Below are 23,391 nucleotides of genomic sequence, written 5' to 3' on the forward strand. Positions count from 1 at the left end.
GCTACATCAAAAGAATCGCATTTTAATGCTGATTTTAAATATATAAATTTCATCAAGATTAGTCTTACCCGTCAAAAGTTACGAGCCTGAGAAAATTTGCCTCATTTTAGAAAATAGGGAGAAATACCCCCTAAAAGTCATACGATCTTAACGAAAATCACACCATCAGATTCAGCGTTTCAGAGAACCTTATTGTAGAAGTTTCAAGCCCTTATCGACAAAAATATGGAATTTCGCATTTTTTGCCAGAAGACAAATCACGGATGCGTGTTTATTTTCTTTTTTTCTTTTTTTTCTTTTCCCCAGGGGTCATCGTATCGACTCATTGGTCCTAGAATGTCGCGAAAGGGCTCATTCTAACGGAAATTAAAAGCTCTAGTGCCCTTTTTAAGTGACCAAAAAAATTGGAGGGCACCTAGGCCCCATCCCACGCTCATTTTTTCCCCAAAGTCACCGGATCAAAATTCTGAGATAGCCATTTTATTCACCATAGTCGAAAAACCTAATAACTATGTCTTTCGGGACGACTTCCTCCCCCGCAGGCCCCGTGGGAGGGGCTGCAAGTTACTAACTTTGACCTGTGTTTACATTAAATAAAAAAAAACAAGTTTTTTAAATGAAAGTAAAGAGCGACATTAAAACTTAAAACGAACAGAAATTACTCCGTATATGAAAGGGGCTTTTCCTTCTCAACGCCCCGCTCTTTACGCTAAAGTTTTTTACTGTTTTAAAATGTAGAGTTAAGAGAAAGAGTCAAACTTTAGCGTAAAGAGCGGGGCGTTGAGAAGGAAAAGCCCCTTTCATATACGGAGTAATTTCTGTTCGTTTTAAGTTTTAATGTCGCTCCTTACTTTCATTTAAAAAACTTGTTTTTTTTATTTAATTTCTGAACGTTTTTGAATCAATGCATGTTTTGATTTTGGCTCTCCGCAGAGGAATAATTAAAACGAAATTTGTATATTTATTTTTCTTTGGCTAAATGGCTTTCTCATAATTTTGATCGAATGATTTTGAGAAAAAAAGAGCGGGGGAGGAAGCCTAGTTGCCTTCCGATTTTCGGTTAATTAAAAAGGCAACTAGAACTTTTAATTTTTTACGAATCTTTTTATAGGTAAAAGATATACGTAACTTATAAATTAGTTACGTAAAGAACTTTTGTATTCTCATGTTTTTATTACATATATCAGGGGGTTTACCCTCTCGTCAGTACCTCGCTCTTTATACTAAAGCTTAAATTTTGTCCCAATTCATTAAGAATGACCCCTGAATCACAAAAGCCCCAGAATAAATAGTCGAAATTGCTAAAAATACTTTAGCGTAAAGAGCGAGGTATTAGGAGGAGGTGAGCCCCTCATATGGGTAATAATTTATGTTCGTTTTAAGTTTTAATGCTGCTGCTTACTTCCAGCTGAAAAAAAAACTTTTTCACATTAATTTTTTCATTGTTTTTTTTTAAAGTAATGCTAGTAAATCCTGCGCTCCCTTCATGGAAATTTTCTTCCCTCATGACAAATTCCTCGACGGAAAGCTCCCCCAGCATATCCCCCTCTTCTCAACCCCTGCCTCCAACCAAAAAATCCTCCTGAAAACGCCTGTACACTTCCCAATAACCATTACTATATGTAAGCACTGGTCAAAGTTTTGAACTTGTAACCCCTCCCACGGGGACTGTGGGAGAGTAAGACGTCCCCGAAGACATAGTTATTAGGTTTATCGACTACGCTGAATAAAATGGCTATCTCAGAATTTTGATCCGTTGACTTTGGGAAAATAATTAGCGTGGGAGGGGGCCTAGGTGCCCTCCAATTTTTTGGTCACTTAAAAAAGGCACTAGAACTTTTCATTTCCGTTAGAATGAGCCCCCTCGCAACATTCTAGGACAACTGGGTCGATACGATCACTTTTGGGAAAAAAAACAAAAAAACAAATAAACACGCATCCGTGATCTGCTTTCAGGCAAAAAATATAAAATTCCTCTTTTTTGTAGATAAGAGCTTGAAACTTCTACATTTGGGTTTTCTGATACGCTGAATCTGATGGTGTGATTTTCGTTAAGATTCTATGACTTTTAGGCTTCGCCTATTATGACTTCCCCTATTTTCTAAAATAAAAAAAGACTCGTTGATGGGTAAGACTAAATTTGATGAAACTTATATATTTAAAATCAGCATTAAAATGCGATTCTTGTGATGTAACTATTGGCATCAAAATTCTAGTTTTTAGAGTTTTGGTTACTATTGAGCCGGGTCGCTCCTTATTGCACTTCGTTACCACGAACTGTTTGATATAGCAATGGTTACTGGGAAGTGTACAGACGTTTTCAGGGGGATTTTTTTGGTTTGGGGGGAGAGTTGAGGGGGGAGGGGTTACGTGGGAGGCTCTTTCCATGGAGGAACTTCTCATGGAGGACGAGACTTTCAATGGAGGGGGCGCAGGATTTTCTAGCATTATTTAAAAAAACAATGAAAAAATAAATATGAAAAGTTTTTTCTACTGAAAGTGAGGAGCAGCATTAATACTTAAAACGAACAGAAATTATTACGCATATGAGGGGTTTACTTCCTCGTAATACCTTGCTCTTTGCGCTAAATTATATTTAGTGATTTCAACTACTTATTCTGCGGCCTTTGTAATTCAGGGGTCATTCTTAAGGAATTGGGACACAATTTAAGCTTTAGTGTAAAGAGCGAGGTATCGACAAGGGGTGAGCCCCCTCATATACGCAATAAAACATACGAATATAGAAGTTCGCTAAGTAAGTTAATTCGTAAGTTACGTATATTTTTTACTTATGAAAACGTTAGTAAAAAATTAAAAGTTATAGTTGCCTTTTTATGTAATCAAAAAATTGGAGGGCAACTAGGCCTCCTCTCTCGCTCCTTTTTTCTCAAAATCTTCCAAATATAACTATGAAAAACCCATTTAGCCCAAAAAAATTAATATGCAAATGTTCGTTTTAATTATTTATGCGCGGAGAGCCAAGATCAAAAAATGCATTAATTTTAAAACGTCCAGAAATTAAAAAAAACAAGTTTCTTTAAATGAAAGTAAGGAGCGACATTAAAACTTAAAACGAACAGAAATTACTCCGTATATGAAAGGGGCTTTTCGTCCTCAACGCCTCGCTCTTTACGCTAAAGTTTTTTAAATTTTTAAGAAGTCGAGTTAAGAGAAAGAGTCAAACTTTAGCGTAAAGAGCGAGGCATTGAGGCAGGAAAACTGTTATTACGTAGGTGTACTAAACACGTGCGCCATAGTATTGCGCAGGTGTGGATAATAGCATCTTGAGGGACTAGTAGCTCCAGTAGTTTACTCCCTATGGGCACTCTTGGAACCATAGAGAGAATACTACTATCGTCTAGAAAAAAAAATCCCCCCCCCCCCCAATTTTGTGAAGTAACGACATTTTAGCTTCTTAAGGAAAAAATTGCATGCTGACCAATGGCCTGCGTAGCGATACTCTGTGTTTTCCATCAGATAACTCCAGGTACCCATTCAAAGCTGGGTTGTCACTGAATGAGCTCCTCATCCGTGACACCAGAACTCGAACCCCAGTACTCAGTATATCAAGATTGCCATTGTAAGAACAATTAAAACCAAATCTGTTTGTAAATTGAATAAATGGACCCATATAAAACGATTTATCATGATGTAAAAAAGAAGCATCGGCGAATTTCTTCAAAAAAGCTAAAAGCCTACGGGACCCATCAGCTTAAGGAAGTTTAGGCATCAAACAGTCCGTGTTAACTAACAGTAAGTAAGTAGCGCAAAATAATCGGCTTATTATGCTCATTTCAAATATATAAGTTTTATTAAGTTTAGTCTTACCCAATAAGAGCTACGAGCTGAGAAAATTTGCCTTATTTTCCAAGAAAAGGGGAAAGACCACTTAAAACCGATAAAATCTTAATGAGAATCATACCATCAGATTCAGTGAATCAGAAAACACTACTATAGAGGTTTTAAACTCCTATCTGCAAAAATGTGGAATGTTGTATTTTTGTATTTTTTTTCCGGAAGGAAGACGAAGAAAAAAGATTTCTGTTTTTCCTAGGGGTGATCATATTGATCTAGTGGTCCTAGAATATCGTGAGAATGCTCATTCAATCGGAGATTGAAAGTTCTAGTGCCCTTTCTAAATGACCAAAAAGAGTGATGGGCAATTAGACCCTTTGTTTTAGTTTTTGTTCTTGTTCATCATAGTTGAAAGGCCAAATAACTATGCTTTTTCATATAACATGACCCTCCCACAACCCCAGGGAAGGGTCTTTAAGTTGAAAAATTTGCCCATTGTTTACGAATAGTATTTGTTAGTGGGAAGTATTCATACATTTTTGGGTGGGGGACGAATTTTGCTCTGTTTTTTTCCATGGGGGAATTTTCCATGGAAAGTGAAGTTTCCAGGGGGTGAGTTGTCTGAGGAAATTATACACTGAGAGAATTTCCGGGAATTTTTTATATGTCTTGCCTTCTTCTTTCCGTCTCGATTTTACCCGTGGAGTTGTTAAGGTTTGTCCTGGTTAAATTTTTACTGGGATTGAATTTTCTACAGGGTATTTCTATGAGGATGGTATTTTTACGTGCAAGTGACTCCAAATTTCCTGGCATTATTTAAAAAACTATTGCAAATTAAATAAAAAACAAGTTTTTTCAACTGAAAGTAAGGAGCAACATTAAAACTTCAAACAAACAGGAATTATTTTGTATGTAAAGGAAGCTGCCTCCTCCGCAACACCTGGCTCTGTACGCCAAATTTAGGATTTTTTCCTAAATGGGATAAAAAATTGGGATAATTGGGATAAAAAAATGATAAAGCATATTTTCTAAAACTGGACATAAACAGAGATACTGGTAAAATAAACGCTGAATATTGATTTTGTGATATTATCGATATAATATTGATTTGCGAGCAGTGCAAACTGAGCCAACATTTAAAGAAGGAGTTAAATTAAAATGAAAGTGGATTACGAAGAAGCAACTATAGTGAAAAGGAAACGCCTTTACAGGTAACTCCCAATCTGGAAATTTTCATTTTCTAAAACAGATACTAAAATAAAAAGATTACAGGTGTGCTTGTCACAAAATGAAACTGGTTCACTCCATTATTACTATATATTTTTAATGAACACTAATTTCCGTTTTTCATAATTATCAAGAAATTTCCGTTAATTTTTGAATAAGGGCAATAATGTCCGCGGTTAATGAATCTGGCAGAATGTTTTAAAGAAAGCAGGAGACTAATTCCATTTTCTCTTTCTCTACTTCTCTCCTTTTTATCCAGAAAACAATATTTGGGCTTCAAAGAAAGGACACATTAATATACAGGATAGGAAGAAAGTGTCTGAGAGAGAAAGAGAGAGAGAGAGAGAGAGAGAGAGAGAGAAAATATCAAGATTAAAATTCAGCTGACTTTATATTCCCTAATAAGTTGCGCAAAACATATCTATTTATTCCAAAGGAAATAATGTCGCCATTGGTTCCTAGTCCATGGTAAGTTACTTCTGTATGTTTTGTTCCAAAGTTCATTCATTACTCCTTTCATAAAACTGACGCTTCCCTTAAATATTGTCATTCAACGCTTCCTGCTCAACTAAAGCATCACCTACATCTCGTATCACTCTTTTCCATCCTCCAGTCAGATTGTCCATTCACTTCTCGTATGGCTCTAGTTGAATTTCCGAAAGGAGATAATTTTTGACAGTCCATCATCTTTCAACATCTTTTGGCAGGAACAGAAAAAAAAGGAACTCTATTTCTTTTTTTTGTTATTTACCGAAAAATAGAAACGGCCTGTTTTTATTTTAAAAAACGTATGTTTTAACAGATATTTCCTCTTTTGTTCAAGGCAGATGCACGCTCACAATTTCACTTAATCCGGGGTAAGTCCATACCCCGGGGTAAGTCCATAAATAACAAGAAGCAGTCCAAAATTCTAGTTGATCAGAGTTATTTTTCCTGACCTTTGATCAGGAAAAAGGATGATCTTCAAAAAAAGGAATCTTTGATCCTGATCTGATCTTCTTGATCTCGCTCAGGAAGACAGGAACTGCATCCTCATAGGCCCTCATAATATTTGCTGCTTCGCGGACGCTGCTTGTATTATTAGGATTTTGACTTGAAGAGTTCTTCCACAGCCTAGACTTATCGAGAAACTAAAAAACAATTTTTATTCTTCATCTGCAGTTAGTGATGTATTTTGATTAGTCTTTGTCTTAACAGGAAGAACGTCAATTGGGAAGAGATAAACTGGAATTGAGCAAGTTCTTCTGTACTTCTCTGTTAGGAAAGGAACTGGTTGATAATAGAAGAGATGGCCTGACGTGCTGAATATCTGTTTATATTGCTCCTTTTTTCATAAATTTCAGGGTAAAAAACAAAGCCAGCTCTTGTGTAGAGTCAAACAGTTCGTGGTAACGACCTTACTACAGTAAGGAACGACCCGACTCAATAGCAACCGAAACTAAAAAAAATGGGATTTTGATACCAATAGTTACATCAAAAGAATTGCATTTTAATGCTGATTTTAAATATATAAGTTTCATCAAAATTAGTCTCACCCATCAAAAGTTACGAGCTTGAGAAAATTTGCCTCATTTAAGAAAATAGGGGGAAACACCCCCTAAAAATCATACAATCTTAACGAAAATCACATTATCAGATTCAGCGTATCAGAAAACCTTATTGTAGAAAACCTTAGCGTTTGTTTGTTTTTTTCCCAGGGGTGATAGTATCGATCCAGTGGTCCTAGAATGTCGGAAGAGGGCTCATTCTAACGGAAATTAAAAGTTCTAATGCCCTTATTAAGTGATCCAAAAAATTGCAGGACACCAGGGCCCCCTCCCACGCTCATTTTTTACCGACAATCACTGGATCAACATTCTGAGATAGCAATTTTGTTCACCATAGTCGAAAAACCTAATCACTATGTCTTTGGGGGCGACTTACTCCCCTGCATTCCCCGTGGGAGAGGCTGCAAGTTACAAACTTTGACCTGTGTTTAGATATAGCAATGGTTAATGGGAAGTGTACAGACGTTTTCAGGTGGATTTTTTTGGTTTGAGGTGGGGGGGGGGGGGTTACGTGGGAAGATATTTCCATGGAGGAACTTCTCATGGAGGAAGAGATTTTCAATGAAGGGGGCGCAGGATTTTTTAGCATTATTTGAAAAAAAAAACAATAACAAACTAAATATGAGAAGTTTTTTCTACTGAAAGTGAGGAGCAGCATTAAAACTTAAAACGAACAGAAATTATTACGCATATGAGGGGCTTACCTTCTCGTAATACCTCTCTCTTTACACTAAAGTGTTTTTAGTAATTTCAACTATTTATTCTACGGCCTTTCTGATTCAGGGGTCATTCTTAAGGAATTGAGACAAAATTTAAGCTTTAGTGTAAAGAGCGAGGCATCGACGACGGGTGAGCCCCCTCATATGCGCAATAAAAACATACGAATATAGAAGTTAGTTACGAAAGTTAATTCGTAAATTACGTATATTTTTTACTAATGAAAACTTTCGTAAAAAATTAAAAGTTCTAGTTGCCTTTTTAAGTAATCGAAAAATTGGTGGGCAACTAGGCCTCCTCCCTCGCTTCTTTTTTCTCAAAAATCTTCTGATTAAAACTATGAGAAAGCCATTTAGCCAAAAAAATTAATATACAAATTTCGTTTTAATTATTTATGTGCAGAGAGCCAAGATCAAAACATGCATTAATTCAAAAACGTCCAAAAATTAAACAAAAAACAAGTTTTTTTAAATGAAACTAAGGAGCGACATTAAAACTTAAAACGAACAGAAATTAGTTCTTATAAGAAAAGGGCTTTCCTCCCCAACGCCCCGCTCTTTACGCTAATTTTTTTTTACTGTTTTAAAAAGTAGAGTTAAGAGAAAGAGTCAAACTTTAACGTAAAGAGCGAGGCGTTGAGGATGAAAAACCCCTTTCATAAAAGGAGTAGTTTCTGCTCGTGTTAGGTTTTAATGTCGCTCCTTACTTTCATTTTTAAAAAATCTGTTTTTATTATTTAATAGCACATCAAGCCTAGTTTCTTCAATGGCATTGTCTCCTAAAATCAGTTCGGGAAAGTCATCTTGTTCAGCAGTATATCTCTTCTGCGTAATTTTCTACATTCTTCTATATCTTCTACGCTCTTTAAAGGAGTAATTGTGTATGTATTTATCCATTTATTATTTTTTTCTGAAAAATGTTTCCATGTTTTTTGTTTTTTTTTTGAGAATTTGAACCATGAAATTTTCTGGCCAGAAAAAACGATCTAGATAAGTCACGTGTCTGAGAAAAGTCTTTATTTTGGCAAAAAAAAAATTGATTTACATGATATTTACATACATTTCAAGAGTGTAATTTATATCATTCACCAATCCTAGAGAGGGGTATTAGCATCTATGAGGTGTGCAAAATTACACAAGATGAAAAATGACCCTGAACAGCTAAAAATAAAGGCAAGGCAAAAGAAAGAGCAAAATAACAATAAATTGTAAAGGAAATGTTGCATAGCAAAAACTGTTGTTAGAACACAAAGCAAAATTACAATCGAAAGAAGGAATCTATTAGTTTAGCGTACCCGATCAGTGAAGGATGAATGGAAGGAATTGAATTCATGCCAGAGTTACTTAATTCAATCAAAATTGCTGATTTTTCACCATAAAACGAAGAATTTTTTTTACCATAAACCATAAAAATAAACCATAAAGAATAGTCATTTTTTCACCATTCACCATAAAGATTTTTCAACATAAACCATAAATCTAAGCGTCTGCAAAGATACACTGGGAGGAGAGAATGAATTCACACCTAAATATCTTGATCATCCTGGAATGGAATGAATATATATTGGGGTTTTCGAATAAATTTATTTATTTTTGGGTCTTTGAAGGATATACAGAAAAGAGGAAATGACTTTATAGCAGAAGAAAAATCATGCAAGTCATGGAGCAGACAAAATTTACACCATATCTTGATAGGGGTGAATATTGAAAATCATTTTTAATATCTATGACGAACACAAAATTACAAAAAAGATGACAAATGGCATCGAACAGCTAAAGAAAAAGGCTTGGAATAAGAAACCACAAAAATCACATTGATTTGATAACAAAAATGTTGCACAACGAAGCCCAAGAAAAGGCAAAAATCATGGTGAATTGCAACACAAAAATCACTATTTAGAGAATCAAATAATTATCTCATCTTATATTTCTGTGATTGCAAGCTTCGTTTTCCTTTATATAAATTTTCTTAGCTAACGAAATTAACCCTGCATAATTGGCTTTGTTTTGATTTGAAACCATTAAGAATCCAGAGTTTTCTTTATAGCTTCATATACCTTTTCATTTTCAGCTGGTAATGCTTGTTACATGGAGTTGTTTTTGCCCGACTTTCTTTTAAACGCGCCTGCTTATCAATTATATTTCCTGTGGGAAATAAGATAGAATGATTAAAATCATCTATAGACAAAAGAATTCAAGCATGTAAAGAATTTCCAAGGTATTTGCCGAAAGTTTGCTTTGGGGACGAGAGAGTAACTACAAAAAATACAGTATAAAATGAAAAAAAGTCAGTAGACAAGTAGTTTTAAAATTTGATTTGAAAAGTATTTATTCTTGTTGCTAAATAAATCGAGCTGTTGCAAATCTCATGTCCATAACAATTGAAGACAAGACTACTCCCTACATGGTAAGTATTCAAATCCAATAAAAGTCACAAGAATGCAATATGGTGCGATTGTCAGGCAAAACACAAAAAATGAAGAAACAGAGGTCTAAAAAACAGAAACGGCAAAAACGGTAATGAAAAAACAGCTACCTATTTTTTTGTATTCTGTTTTCTCCAAAATAACAGAACAGAAAGCGGTGAAAAATTAAAAGGCAAAACAGAAACAGAAACAAAAACAGTATTAAGAAAACAGCTACGTGTTTTTGTGTTTACTGTTTTCTCCAAAATAACAGAACAGAAAACGGTGAAAAAAAAAAAAAACACAGAAACAAAAACAGTATTGAAAAGACAGATACTTATTTTTTGTGCTTTCCGTATTCTCCAAAATAACAGAACAAAAAACGGTAAAAAGAAAGAAACAGAAATAAAACGTTATTAAGAAACAGCTAGCCGTTTTATGTGTTTTCTCTTCTCTCTAAAATAAAAAAATGGAAAACGGTGACAAAAAAAAAATTTTTGTTTATTCAGTAATGGAGTAAGAAGCAGAAGTTTGGGGGTTTTATAAGGGTGTTATATTAAAAAGTAAACGATTAAAGCATTATCGAAGGATGCTACGTTGAAGTGAGGGGTTGGATAGGTTTGCTGTTAAAGTAGACTTAGACATTTTATCGTTAAGAAGTTGGAGACTAGTAAAATAGCAAAGCAACGGGAAAAAGGGTTAGGATGGAGAAACATAGGTTAATTAAGGAAGCATTAGAGAAGTCTCTGCTAGAAGGAAAATGCCCACATCTGTGAGCATTTGTATATTATTCTCTTTTATCGTGATCATTGCCCTGTGGGTTTTTTGTGTGTCAAATATACTAAACTATGGTATGTTAACAACAGGCAAATAGCATAATTTATAGCCCTTGCCCACATCTGTGGAGGTATTTCCAATCTAGGGGTATAGTTATTTTATCTTTGGACTATTTTGAACAAAATGGCTATGTCAAAATTTTGATCTGATAGATTTCGGGGGAAAGGGTTTTGGTAGGAGGGCTATTACCCTTCGATTACTTTTCACTCTTACAAAGAGCACTAAAACTTTTGATTTCCGATCGAATAAGCCCACTTCGAAGCTGATACAGCCACCCCTTCCATACTAAGTAAAATAACAATAATATGTCAAAGCCTGACTCTTTACTATAGGCAGCGTTGCCTCTAATTAAGTGGAGAATTTGCTCCTTAGACTCCCTTTATTTAAATCAATTTATTGTGACAAATCGCACAGAAAGAGTCTTGAGAGTCCTGAGGTCCTGCTGAAGCTGCGACAAGGGTAGGTTTTAAGGGTAAAAGTTAAATTCTTTTAATAGATACATAAAACCAACAAAAATTAAATTTTAAAAAACCCAAATTTTTTTTAATGAAAGCAAAGAGCGACGTTAAAGCTAAAAATGAACAGATACTATTATAAATACGAGGACCTGCCACCCCTTCAATCCCCACTCTCTTAGCTAAAACTTAACTCATTTTTATCTAAATACTTCATGAACGAGCTCTATCGCTAAACTTTTTATCTCAATGCTAAAAGAAAGTTAATTTTGCTTCATTTGCTTCAAACCTTTAGAGTTTTTGGTTCAGTTGTTTTGATAGACAATCGGTAGACAACGCACCTGGAGCGCCTACAGCATGCTACATTTATTGCAGTCTAAAATACTCCCAAGAAAGCACTAATCTAACCTTAGCGTAAAGAGCAAGGGATTGAGGGGATGGTAGATCCTTTTACTTACAAGCAGGTTATTGTTTCTGTATCAACACTGTACTTTACTCTCATTTGAAATACCTGTAATTACCTGTAATTACAGGTGTATCTACCTGTAATTTTGTAATTACCTGTAATTGTATTTGTAATTATTTGTAATTGTAATACCTGAAATTTTTATCTAATTACTGATGAAATTCTCTATATATGTTCGATTTGAAAATTTCTAAACAAATTTCAGTGAATGACTCAAGAATGGAAATAAAGGACTTAAATCAATTATTTAACTCAAAAATAGATTAGGTCTTAGGTTTACTAAATGAGATCATTATAGGTAAGATAAAAATTAAAGCACATGAGTGTTTAGATACGGATAAAAATACTTGTTTCCGCTTATTATATTCATAAAGGGATTAGGTTTAATGTTTACTATTTGACATCATTAAAGAATCAAGAACATTTAAAGATGATTTTTGGGACAAATCCAGAGAATGTACTAAGTTTGGACTCTCTCCCTCATAAAAATATTTCTCCGACTCGTTAGTCGGTCACAAAAATGCACTTAAGAACTACCATTCCCTACGTAAAACATTATTTCCGACTCATAAATTTGTATAAAAATGCAGATAAAAACCCTTTACACCCCCCCCATCCCGAACAAAATCATTCTCGTAAACCCCCGTTTCCCCTCGAAAGAAAACCAAGGACACGGCCTCCATATGGATCTTAAAAATTTGTGAGTGGGGTGAATCAGGATTTCGTTATTTTTGACAAAAATAACAAACGCAGGCTTTGAATAGATTGGGATGGAGGAGGAACGTGTGTAGCTGCGTTGGCCTAGGCTACTTGGTCCTGCGATTTGTTGTTAGTAGTAGTAGTGGTACTTGTGTATTGTTAAGAACATACTCAATAAGTAAAGTTAGGCTCTTTCGTGAAACAAACTACAATGCACGTACATTTTAATTAAATATTTGGTACTTGTTCATTATTCACTTGATTCAATTCAATTCAGAACACACTCAAGAATTTTGCTGAGAAAATCTAATTTCATAGCCACAAAGACAAAACCCAATTTAGTTTGCTATGCATAGCGATAGAAGATAGTGCCTGAACACGGATTTTGAAATGAACGTTTGGGATTTGTCAAAGACTGAAAAAGAGGCAATTTACAATTTTCATAATAAAGTACTATATTTTCATGATGTTTTGTTTTATTTCATTAGCTTTATCAAAAGTTTGGGCTATATATTTGCAGATTAGGGGGGAGGAGGGGTTGTGCATTATATCAAATACCTAACCTAGCCTAACCACCTCTATATATAAAACATTTCATTAAAATGTACCGCATCGTAGATGGTTTCACGAAAGAACCTAACTTCACTAATTGAGTGTGTTCTGAATAATACACAAATACCATAATAGTAGCAGTTACGTAGTTTTTGGTACCAGCGGAAGTCAAATTAAAAAGAAAAGGATTGTAGGTAAAAATTAATACAAAATGAGATGAAACAAGAGCTAAGAGCTCATATGGCACTTGTGACGAGGCAAGAAGAGCTAAGAGCCAAGAGCTCATATGGTATGAGCTCTAACAAAATTCTAAGAATCAATAGATTGATTTAAAAGGAAAATCAGATGCTTAATGCCGGTGAGGATTTAAAATAAGAGCTCTGAGTCACGATGTCCTTCTAAATATCAAAATTCATTAAGATCCGATCACCCACTCGTAAGTTATAAATACCTAATTTTTTCTAATTTTTCCTCTCCCTTCAGCCCCCAGATGGTCGAATCTGGGAAAACGGCTTTATAACGTCAATTTGTGCAGCTCCATGACATGCCTACCAATTTTCATCGTCCTAGAAAGTCCAGAAGCACCAAACTCGCCAAATCACTGAACCCCTCCCCCCAACTCTCCCAAAGAGAGCAAATCCAGTACGGTTACGTAAATCACGTATCAAGGACATTTGCTTATTCTATCCACCAAGCTTCATGCCGATTCCTCCCCTCCAAGCGTTTTCCAAGATTTCCCCCTCCAGCTCCCCCTAATGTAAACAGATGTGGTCGGGATTTGAAATAAGAGCTCTGAGACATGAATTCCTTCTAAATATCAAATTTCATTAAGATCCGGTCACCCGTTCTTAAATTAAAAATACCTCATTTGTTTAATTTTTCCGAACTAACACCCCCCCCCCAGCTCCTCCAAAGAGAACGGATCCGTTCCAGTTATTTCAATCACGTATCTAGAACTTGTGCTTATTCTTCCCATCAAGTTTCATACCGATCTCGCCACTCTAAGCGTTTTCCAAGATTTCTGTTTCCCTCCTCCAACCCCGTATGTCCCCAGATCCAATTCGAGTCAAAAACGGAGCATCTGAGACATAAGATCCTTCTATATATATCAAGTTTCATTAAGATCCTATCACCTATTCGTAAGATAAAAATACCCCAATTTTCACGTTTTCCTAGAAGTCCGGTTTCCCCCTCCAACTCCCCCCAATGTCACAGGATCTGGTCGGAATATAAAATTAGAGCTTTAAAGCACAAGATCTTTCTAAATATCAAATTTCATTAAGATCTGGCCACCCGTTCGTAAGTTACAAATACCTCATTTTTTCGAATAACCCCCCCCCCCCCCAACCCAACCAAAGCGAGCAGATCGGGTCCGGTTATGTCAGTCACGTATCTTAGACAGGTTTTTATTCTTCCCATCCAGTTTCATCCTGATCTCTCCTCTTTAAGTATTTTATAAGATTTCCGGTCCCCCTACCCAATTGCCCCCCCATGACGCTGGATCCGGTTGAGATTTAAATAAGAGATCTGAGTTACGAGGTCCTTCTAAACATGAAGTTTCATGAAGATACGATCACTCCTTAGTAAGTTAAAAATACGTCATTTTTGCTATTTTTTTAGAATTAACCCCCCCCCCCCCCCAATAGAGCGGATCCGTTCCAATTATATCAGTCACGTATCTAAGATTTCTGTTTATTTTCTCATCAAGTTTCACCCCGATACCTCCAATCTAAGCGTTTTCCATGATTTTAGGTCCCCCCAAACTCCTCCCAATGTCACCAGATCCGGTCGGGATTTAAAATAAGAGCTTTGAGACACGATATCCTTCTAAATATTAAATTTCATTGAGATCCGATCACCCGTTCGTAAGTTGAAAATACCTCATACCAAGTTCCATAAAAATGTGACACCACACAGCTTAATAGGGTATAGGTTTCTTCTAGAGGTGCTTTTAGAGGTTTATAGGTTTCTTTTACATAAATAATATAAAATATAGGTTAATAGTAAAAAAATAGCAAATATTAAAATAAAATAGTAAAATAGTAAAAAATAGTAAAAAAATTGGGTTATAGGTTTCTTTTATAGGTTCAATTGTCTTTAGGAATCAACAGATTTATGCAGTTTAAATTTTCAATGAGGAAACACGTTTTCAAATTTAACTAAATAGTTTTACTTATTTATTTCAACTGACAACAAACTTCATAATTTTGATACAACCAAAATTATAATTTTTGAAAATCGTTTTTCTTTCAGGAATGAAAACGCCTAGAAACGTATTCAACCGGATTGAAGTCCCCCTTGAAACCGTATTCAAGGGGGGGGGGTCTTTATTTTACTGTGTTTTAACGACAATCTAAAAACCATCGAACTAATAAAAAGAATCAAAGAGGACATGTAGAATAAGCTTTTCAAATAATAAACCTAATTTAACGAATATACCAAAACCCGATCAAAACAAATAAAAGTGTAGATGCCTAGGTCAGCCTGTCAATCTTGGACAACCAATGCATAAGTCCGCCACGAACGTTAATTAAAAAAATAACAACTATTTATAGTTTCAAGAGAATAATAGCTTGTAATTATTGACATAAACTTCTTAGAATTCAAAACGACCTTGAAACCTCGCAAAAATACTTCAAACAGAAATAAAACATAACTACTGAAATGACCATTGTCGAAAACCCTGAACTAGTGATTTATATTCCCATACTTGCAACAAAAAGAAAACCACTTTGCGTGGCACTGTCATTAATTCTTCTTTCACATCCAAAGTGTCACAAGCTTTTTCATTTCCTGTAACTCTATCCCGGCTTAGCATATTCTTATACTCTTCCCAGGAGTGATAGTATCGAACAATTGGCCGAAGGATATGGGGAACTGACTCATTTGAACGAAAATCTCAGTTTAGAGTTCCCTTTTAATCAACAAACGAAACTCAACCGCAGCAAAGGGCTATTTTCTGTCATCAAGTCCCACAAAACATAACTTTTTCTAAGAAAAGGGGACAATATGGCTGGGAAAACAAATTCTATGATGACCAATTGATTTTTGGGGGTTTAAAACCTTTAGATAGAGTTCCTCATCTAGAAAATCCAGATCTATCGCATTTTAGCATAGGTAGTATAAATGTTGTGCCTCCTCTTATTTCTTTTTATGGGTTTCATCTATATTATACACTTGTTTTATCACAATATAAATTTATGTAATATGTCCGCATATGACGTCTGAATTATTTCTATCATATACCAATTCAAAAACGAAAGTATTCAAGCTGATGTAGCTGAGTTGGTAACGTGTTATGTTCCAGGTTCTAGGTTCGAGAGGTTCCAGGGTCGAACCTTGACTTTAGTATTAATACAAAAGAAGAAAAAACTAAAAAAAGGTAAAAACTACAAAAAAAATTAAAAGAAAAAAACTAAAAAAATAAAAAAGAAAAAAAAACTAAAAAAAGGTAAAAACTACAAAAAAAACTATAAACTAATAAAAAAACTAAAAAAAGGTAAAAACTACAAAAAAACTACAAAAAAAATAAAAAAATTAAAAAACTAAAAAAACTAAAAAAAGGTAAAAAAATAAAAAAACTAAAAACTAAAAAAAAACTAAAAAAGGAAAAAAATATTTTTCCTTTTTTAGGAAAGAATTTTCGATTAGCAATCACCATCAACAAAGCTCAAGGGCAATCATTAGAATCATAAGGTATAGATCTGAATACGGATTGTTTTTCCCATGGACAATTATGTGTTGCAAGTTGGTAAACCTGACAATCTATTTATATGCACAGACAATGGGACAGTGAAGAGTGTTGTATATTCGCAAGTTTTACGTAGTTAAAAACACACACACACACACACACACACATATATATATATATATATATATACATATATATATATATATAAATATATATATATATATATATATATATATATATATATATATATATATATATATATATATATATATATATATATATATATATATATATACTAGCTGTTGGGGTGGCGCTTCGCGCCACCCCAACACCTAGTTGGTGGGGGCGCTTCGCACCCCCAAGCCCCCCGCGCGCGTAAGTCGTTACGCGTCATATTAGTTACGCGCCATTGTAGTTGTGTCCCTGTGTCCCACCTGTGAATATATATATATATATATATATATATATATATATATATATATATATATATATATATATATATACTAGCTGTTGGGGTGGCGCTTCGCGCCACCCCAACACCTAGTTGGTGGGGGCGCTTCGCGCCCCCCCCAAGCCCCCCCGCGCGCGTAAGTCGTTACGCGCCATAATAGTTACGCGCCATTGTAGTTGTGTCCCTATGTCCCACCTGTGAATATAGATAGATATATATATATGGTTTTAACTACGTAAAACTTGCGAATATACAACATTCTTTGCTGTCCCATTGTCTTTGCATATAAATAGATTGTCAGGTTTACCGACTCTTGAACATGCAACATATAATGGTCCATGGGAAAACAATCTGTATTCAGATCTATACCTCATGATTCTAATGATTGCCCTTGAGCTTTGTTGATGGTGATTGCTAATCGACCATTCCCTGTCCCGGTGTCCCGGTCGTCATTTACATCCCCCTGTTTCCCCCGGTGTCCCCGTTGTAGTTGTGTCCCTGTGTCCCGGTCGTCATTTATATTCCCTGTGTCCCGGGTCCCGGTCGTCATTTGTATCCCGGTGTCCCGGTCTGTATATACATTCGTTTTTTAGTTTTGTTTTTCTCCTTTATTTTTTTCCTTTTTTTTTCTTTTTTAGCTTATTTAGATTTTTAGATTTTTTAGTTTTTTTATTAGTTTTTAGTTTTTTTTTCTTTTTAGTTTTTTTGTCCCGGTCGTCATTTATATCCCCCTGTTTCCCCCGGTGTCCCCGTTGTAGTTGTGTCCCTGTGTCCCGGTCGTCATTTATATTCCCTGTGTCCCGGTCGTCATTTGTATCACTCCTTCGTAAGTTAAAAATACGTCATTTTTTCTAATTTTTCAGAATTAACTACCCCACCCCCCCCCCAATAGAGCGGATCCGTTCCAATTATGTAAATCACGTATCTAAGATTTCTGCTTATTATTCCCAGCAAGTTTCATCCCGATCCCTCCAATCTAAGCGTTTTCCAAGTTTTAGGTTTCCCCCTCCCATCCCCCCCAATGTCACCAGATCTGTTCGGGATTTAAAAAAAGAGCTCTGAGACACGATATCCTTCCAAATATCAAATTTCATTGAGATCCGATAACCCGTTCGTAAGTTAAAAATACCTCATTTTTTGCTAATTTTTCAGAATTAACCCCCCCCCCCCCAAAAAAAAACTACCCCAAAGAGAGCGGATCCGTTCCGGTTATTTCAATCGTGTATCTAGGACTTCTGCTTATTTTCCCACCAAGTTTCATGCCGATCCCTCCACTCTAAGTGTTTTCCAAGATATTAGATTTCCCCCTCCCAACTTCCCCCTCCAATGTCACCAGATCCGGGCGGGTTTTAAAATAAGAGCTCTGAGACACGATATCCTTCTAAATATCAAATTTCATTGAGATCCGACAACCCGTTCGTAAGCTAAAAATACCTCATTTTTTCTAATTTTTCAGAATTAATCCCCCCCAACTACCCCAAAGAGAGCGGATCCGTTCCGGTTATGTCAATCATGTATCTAGTACTTGTGCTTATTTTTCACACCAAGTTTCATCCCGATCCCTCCACTGTAAGTGTTTTGCAAGATTTTAGGCTCCCCCCAACGTCACCAGATCCGGTCGGGATTCAAAATAACAGCTCTGAGACACGATATCCTTCCAGAAATCAAATTTCATTTAGATCTGATGAACCGTTCGTAAGTTAAAAATACTTCAATTTTTCTATTAATCCGATTTAACGGGCCCCCCACGCCCCACCCCCCAGATGGTAAAATCGGGAAAATGACTTTTTTTAATTTAATCTGGTCCGGTCCCTGATACGCCTCCCAAATTTCATCGCCCTAGCTTACCTGGAAGTGCCGAAAGTAGCGAAACCGGGACCGACAGACCGAGAGACCGACAGAATTTGCGATTGCTATATGTCACTTGGTTATTACCAAGTGCCATAAAAAGATTAGTAGTAAAGAGAATAAGGCTTAGGAGCAACAATCAATCCTGCATCCCTGAAAATGCCGCATCATTTGTTGCCGCCAATGATAGAATTTTTCTTGCCAAAGCTGCAATCGATGGCAGATGAGTAAAATATCATTTTCAGAAGGCAATGGTTGTATTGATTGCACCAACTAGAGCAGAATATTTTGATCTCCTGGCATGGTCTGACAAGCCCCGATATAAATCTACTTGACGCCGAATCACATCGTCATTTTCAGCCTGTTCTGTATTGTCGTTCTGACACATTATTTGATCGAGCAGCCTCGTTTTGTTTCATGTACGATCATGAAGACATTTAGAGTTGCTGCTCTTCTGACAAAACCCAGTAGCCATATTCACACAGCTGAATGGGGTAGCTGATGCACTGACAGCACCAGAGATTACAACCTCCTTTTCAGGCTTTTCGAGGATCCTCTCCTCTTTGTTCTAAGTTAATAATATGAAGAGCAAAATATATATCCCATTCCCTATCACCACACATCACAAACTAAATGTATTTCATCCATGATCAAAGAAACCGGTTTTACTCAGACAAAGAACTTTAATGAGGTCGCTATAACACATAAGTACCAAAAATTTAGTTCAACTATACCTATATAGTAGTTTGTCTCACTATGCCTAAGCTCATTGTCCCCGAAAGCAGGCTGACAAACCGGTTTTACTTAGACAGATCAGATCAAGTTTCTTGAATGGGGTCGCTATAATATAGAAGTACCAAAACATTTACTTCAAAATACCTTCCCTGGACATACTTTAGTCTGTATATCCATTCCTGAAAGTTTCATTTTCCTAACCTAACCCCTTTCCAAGAGAGCAAAAAGTAGTTATCTAGAATTTTACCCTGAAATTAAGTAAGAATTTTGTTATTGAACCGTTTAGGCTAGTTCATATTAGATAAAAATGGGCTGAACTTAAAACAAAAAGTACAACTTGGGTTCTGAAAATTCTAAATTTATTCAACTTTATTAAGTTATATAAATAAGAGCTAAGAGCTCATATGGGACTTGTGACGAGGCAAGAAGAGCTAAGAGCCAAGAGCTCATATGGTATGAGCTCTAACAAAATTTTAAGAATCAATAGATTGATTTAAAAGGAAAATCAGATGCTTAGTGTCGGTCAGGATTTAAAATAAGAGCTCTGAGTCACGATGTCCTTCTAAATATCAAAATTCATTAAGATCCGATCACCCACTCATAAGTTATAAATACCTAATTTTTTCTATTTTTTCCTCTCCCTTTAGCCCCCAGATGGTCGATTCTGGGAAAACGACTTTATCAAGTCAATTTGGGCAGCTCCCTGACACGCCTACCAATTTTCATCGTCCTAGCACGTCCAGAAGCACCGAACTCGCCAAATCACTGAACCCCTCCCCCCAACTCCCCCAAAGAGAGCGAATCCGGTACGGTTACGTCAATCAAGTATCAAGGAAATTTGCTTATTCTATCCACCAAGCTTCATCCCGATTCCTCCATTCCCAGTTTTTTCCAAGATTTCCCCCTCCAACTCCCCCCAATGTCAAAAGATCGGGTCGGGATTTGAAATAAGAGCTCTGAGACATGAATTCCTTCAAAATATCAAATTTCATTAAGATCTGATCACCTATTCGTAAGATAAAAATACCCCAATTTTCACGTTTTCCAAGAATTCCGGTTTCCCCCTCCAGCTCCCCCCAATGTCACAGGATCTGGTCAGAATTTAAAATTAGAGCTTTAAAGCACAAGATTCTTCTAAATATCAAATTTCATTAAGATTTGGTCACACTTCGTAAGTTAAAAATACCTCATTTTTTCAAATTATCCCCCCCAACTCCACCAAAGAGAGAGGATCCGGTCCGGTTATGTCAGTCAAGTATCTTAGATAGGTTTTTATTCTTCCCATCCAGTTTTATCCTGATCTTTCCGCTTTAAGTATTTTCTAAGATTTCTGGTGCCCCCCCACCAAACTTACCCCCCCCTCAATGACGCTGGATTCGGTTGAGATTTAAAATAAGAGATCTGAGTTACGAGTTCCTTCTAAATATGAAGTTTCATGAAGATACGATCACTCCTTCGTAAGTTAAAAATACGTCATTTTTTCTAATTTTTCAGAATTAACCCCCTCCCCAATAGAGCAGATCCGTTCCAATTATTTTAATCACGTATCTAAGACTTCTGCTTATTTCTCCCACAATTTTCACCCCGATCCCTCCAATCTAAGCGTTTCCCATGATTTTAGGTTCCCCAACCCCAAACTCTAAATAAGGGCTTTGAGACACGAAATCCTTCTAAATATCAAATTTCATTGAGATCCGATCACCTGTTCGTAAGTTAAAAATACCTCATTTTTTCTAATTTTTCAGAATTACCCCCCCCCCCAACTACCCCAAAGAGAGCGGATCTGTTCTGGTTATGTCAATCATGTATCTAGGACTTGTGCTTATTTTTCTCACCAAGTTTAACCCCGAACCCTCCACTCTAAGCTTTTTCCAAGATTTTAGGTTTCCCCCCCCCCAATGTCACCAGGTCCGGTCGGGATTTAAAATATCAACTCTGAGAGACGATATACTTCCAAAATTTAAATTTCATTAAGATCTGATCAACCGTTCGTAAGTTAAAAATACTTCATTTTTCCTATTTTTTCCGAATTAACGGGCCCCCACTCCCCCCCAGATGGTTAAATCGAGAAAACGACTATTTCTAATTTAATCTGGTCCGGTCCCTGATACGCCTGGCAAATTTCATCGTTCTAGCTTATCTGGAAGTGCCCTAAGTAGCAAAACCGGGACAGACAGACAAACCGACAGAATTTGCGATTGCTATATGTTACTTGGTTAATGCCAAGTGCCATAAAAAGGCTGTAGCAAAGCCTGCAGAGAAGAAAGCATGTTAAGAAACAATTCATACTTAATATAATACTGGACAATTGTAGTACACATTTTTTAAGCAGCCCCCCTATACTTTACCCCCGCACCCTAATGTATAAATATATAGCCCAAATTATATATTCCCCATCTTTTCTCCCCATGCGTCTCTATTGTCTCAACCCGTGAACCTGTAAATTGAATCAACTGTGACAAAACAAGAACCAGAAAAACAAGTGACGAGGGCAAAACGCACTGGAAATATTTAATTTGGGCAGTATATTTTTAAATTAGGGGGTAAAGTATAGTAGGACTGCATGCAAAAGGTAAAATTCTAGTTAAGTGACTTCTTGCTATCTTGAAAAGGGTTATGTTAGGAAAATGAATCTTTAGGAGGTGGGTCTACAGGCTAAAGTATACCCCGTAAAGGTATTTTAAAGTACCCACCTCCACTTCTTCTCCCTCTAGAGGGCCCTGAAATTTGCCTACATGACAGGTCTATACCTATTGAAATTTTGACAAAACAACATTTTACCTTAATTTTCAGTTACTAGTTGCTTTTTCTCTGCCTTTAGTTCTGAAAATGCAATTCCTGTTATTAGAGTAGAAATTTGAGCCATATCAATATTTTTTTTTTTTTTTAGGAATGTATTTGCATATCTTTAAAATCTTATAAATTGGGATTGAGCAAAGTTGTGAAGCTGAAACAATTTTGTGGTGCTTCATTTAAATAGAAGATCTATTTTGCAAGATTTCACTTTTATAACACCCATATTTTTAAAGGTCATCAAAGGTCAGGGCCCTCTAGAGGGAGGAGTGGAGGTAGTTGCTTTAAATAACCTTCTCGGGACATACTTTAGTCTGTAGACCCATCCCTGAAAGTTTATTTTCCTAACCTAACCCCCTTCCAAGATGGCAAGAGGTCACTAAACTAGAATTTTACCCATGCAAAATAGGCTAGCTACAATTATTTTCCAACTTATGAATTGTTCTTTTAACATAATATTCTTCTCTAATCTCCAGACTAACACCTAAGCTTGTATCCACCTAACACAGTAACTTATCAAGTTAGTTAAAACTTCTTTTCTCCTATGTTAACGACTAAAAAAAAAATTACAAAAATCATATATGCTCTGAACTCTTACCCAATTTACAAGGTTGAATTTTCTCCTAGTAACTCTTCTGTGCCTTGAAATAAACTAAAACGGAAAAGTAGTGAAATCAGCTTATCTTTTGCAAGTTGTAACGAGACGCTCCAGGAAAACACTGCTGAGGTTTGCATACAATGGGATAAACCAAAGAAACAACTTGTGCGACATAATTGATCTAAAACTTCAAATAAAGAAGATGAAAATTTACCTCGACCAAAATGGGGTAGGAAAGTTTCAATGAGAGAATCTGATACCACATCTTCTAAAAATACAAATACACTAAGGATCTTTATAAATTATAATATGGCCATTTTGTCTACATTAGGGATTTGAAATGGAAAAATTCTATCTATTTAAATGAAGTACCACAAAATTGTTTCAGCTTCACAACTTTGCTCAATCCCAATTTATAAGATTTTAAAGATATGCAAATACATTTCATAAAAAAAACAAACAACATTGATATGGCTCAAATTTCTACTCTAATAACAGGAATTGCATTTTCAGAACTAAAGGCAGAGAAAAAGCAACTAGTAACTGAAAATTAAGGTAAAATGTTGTTTTGTCAAA

At 35.9% G+C, this 23,391-nt stretch overlaps 1 long non-coding RNA gene across 2 annotated transcripts in view; it reads right to left on the reverse strand.

Moving 5' to 3' along the window:
• LOC136031522 (uncharacterized) overlaps nt 1-22,930 on the reverse strand; it is a 77,312-nt gene extending 54,382 nt beyond the window's left edge. For both annotated transcript variants that reach the window (XR_010618526.1, XR_010618525.1), the window contains exon 1: nt 22,816-22,930. This is a non-coding gene — a long non-coding RNA (uncharacterized LOC136031522). The remainder of the gene's footprint in view (nt 1-22,815) is intronic.
• Between the last annotated feature and the right edge of the window lie 461 nt (nt 22,931-23,391).

Source organism: Artemia franciscana, chromosome 9, assembly GCF_032884065.1.
Source record: "Artemia franciscana chromosome 9, ASM3288406v1, whole genome shotgun sequence".
In the NCBI taxonomy this organism is placed as follows: Eukaryota; Metazoa; Arthropoda; class Branchiopoda; order Anostraca; family Artemiidae; genus Artemia; species Artemia franciscana.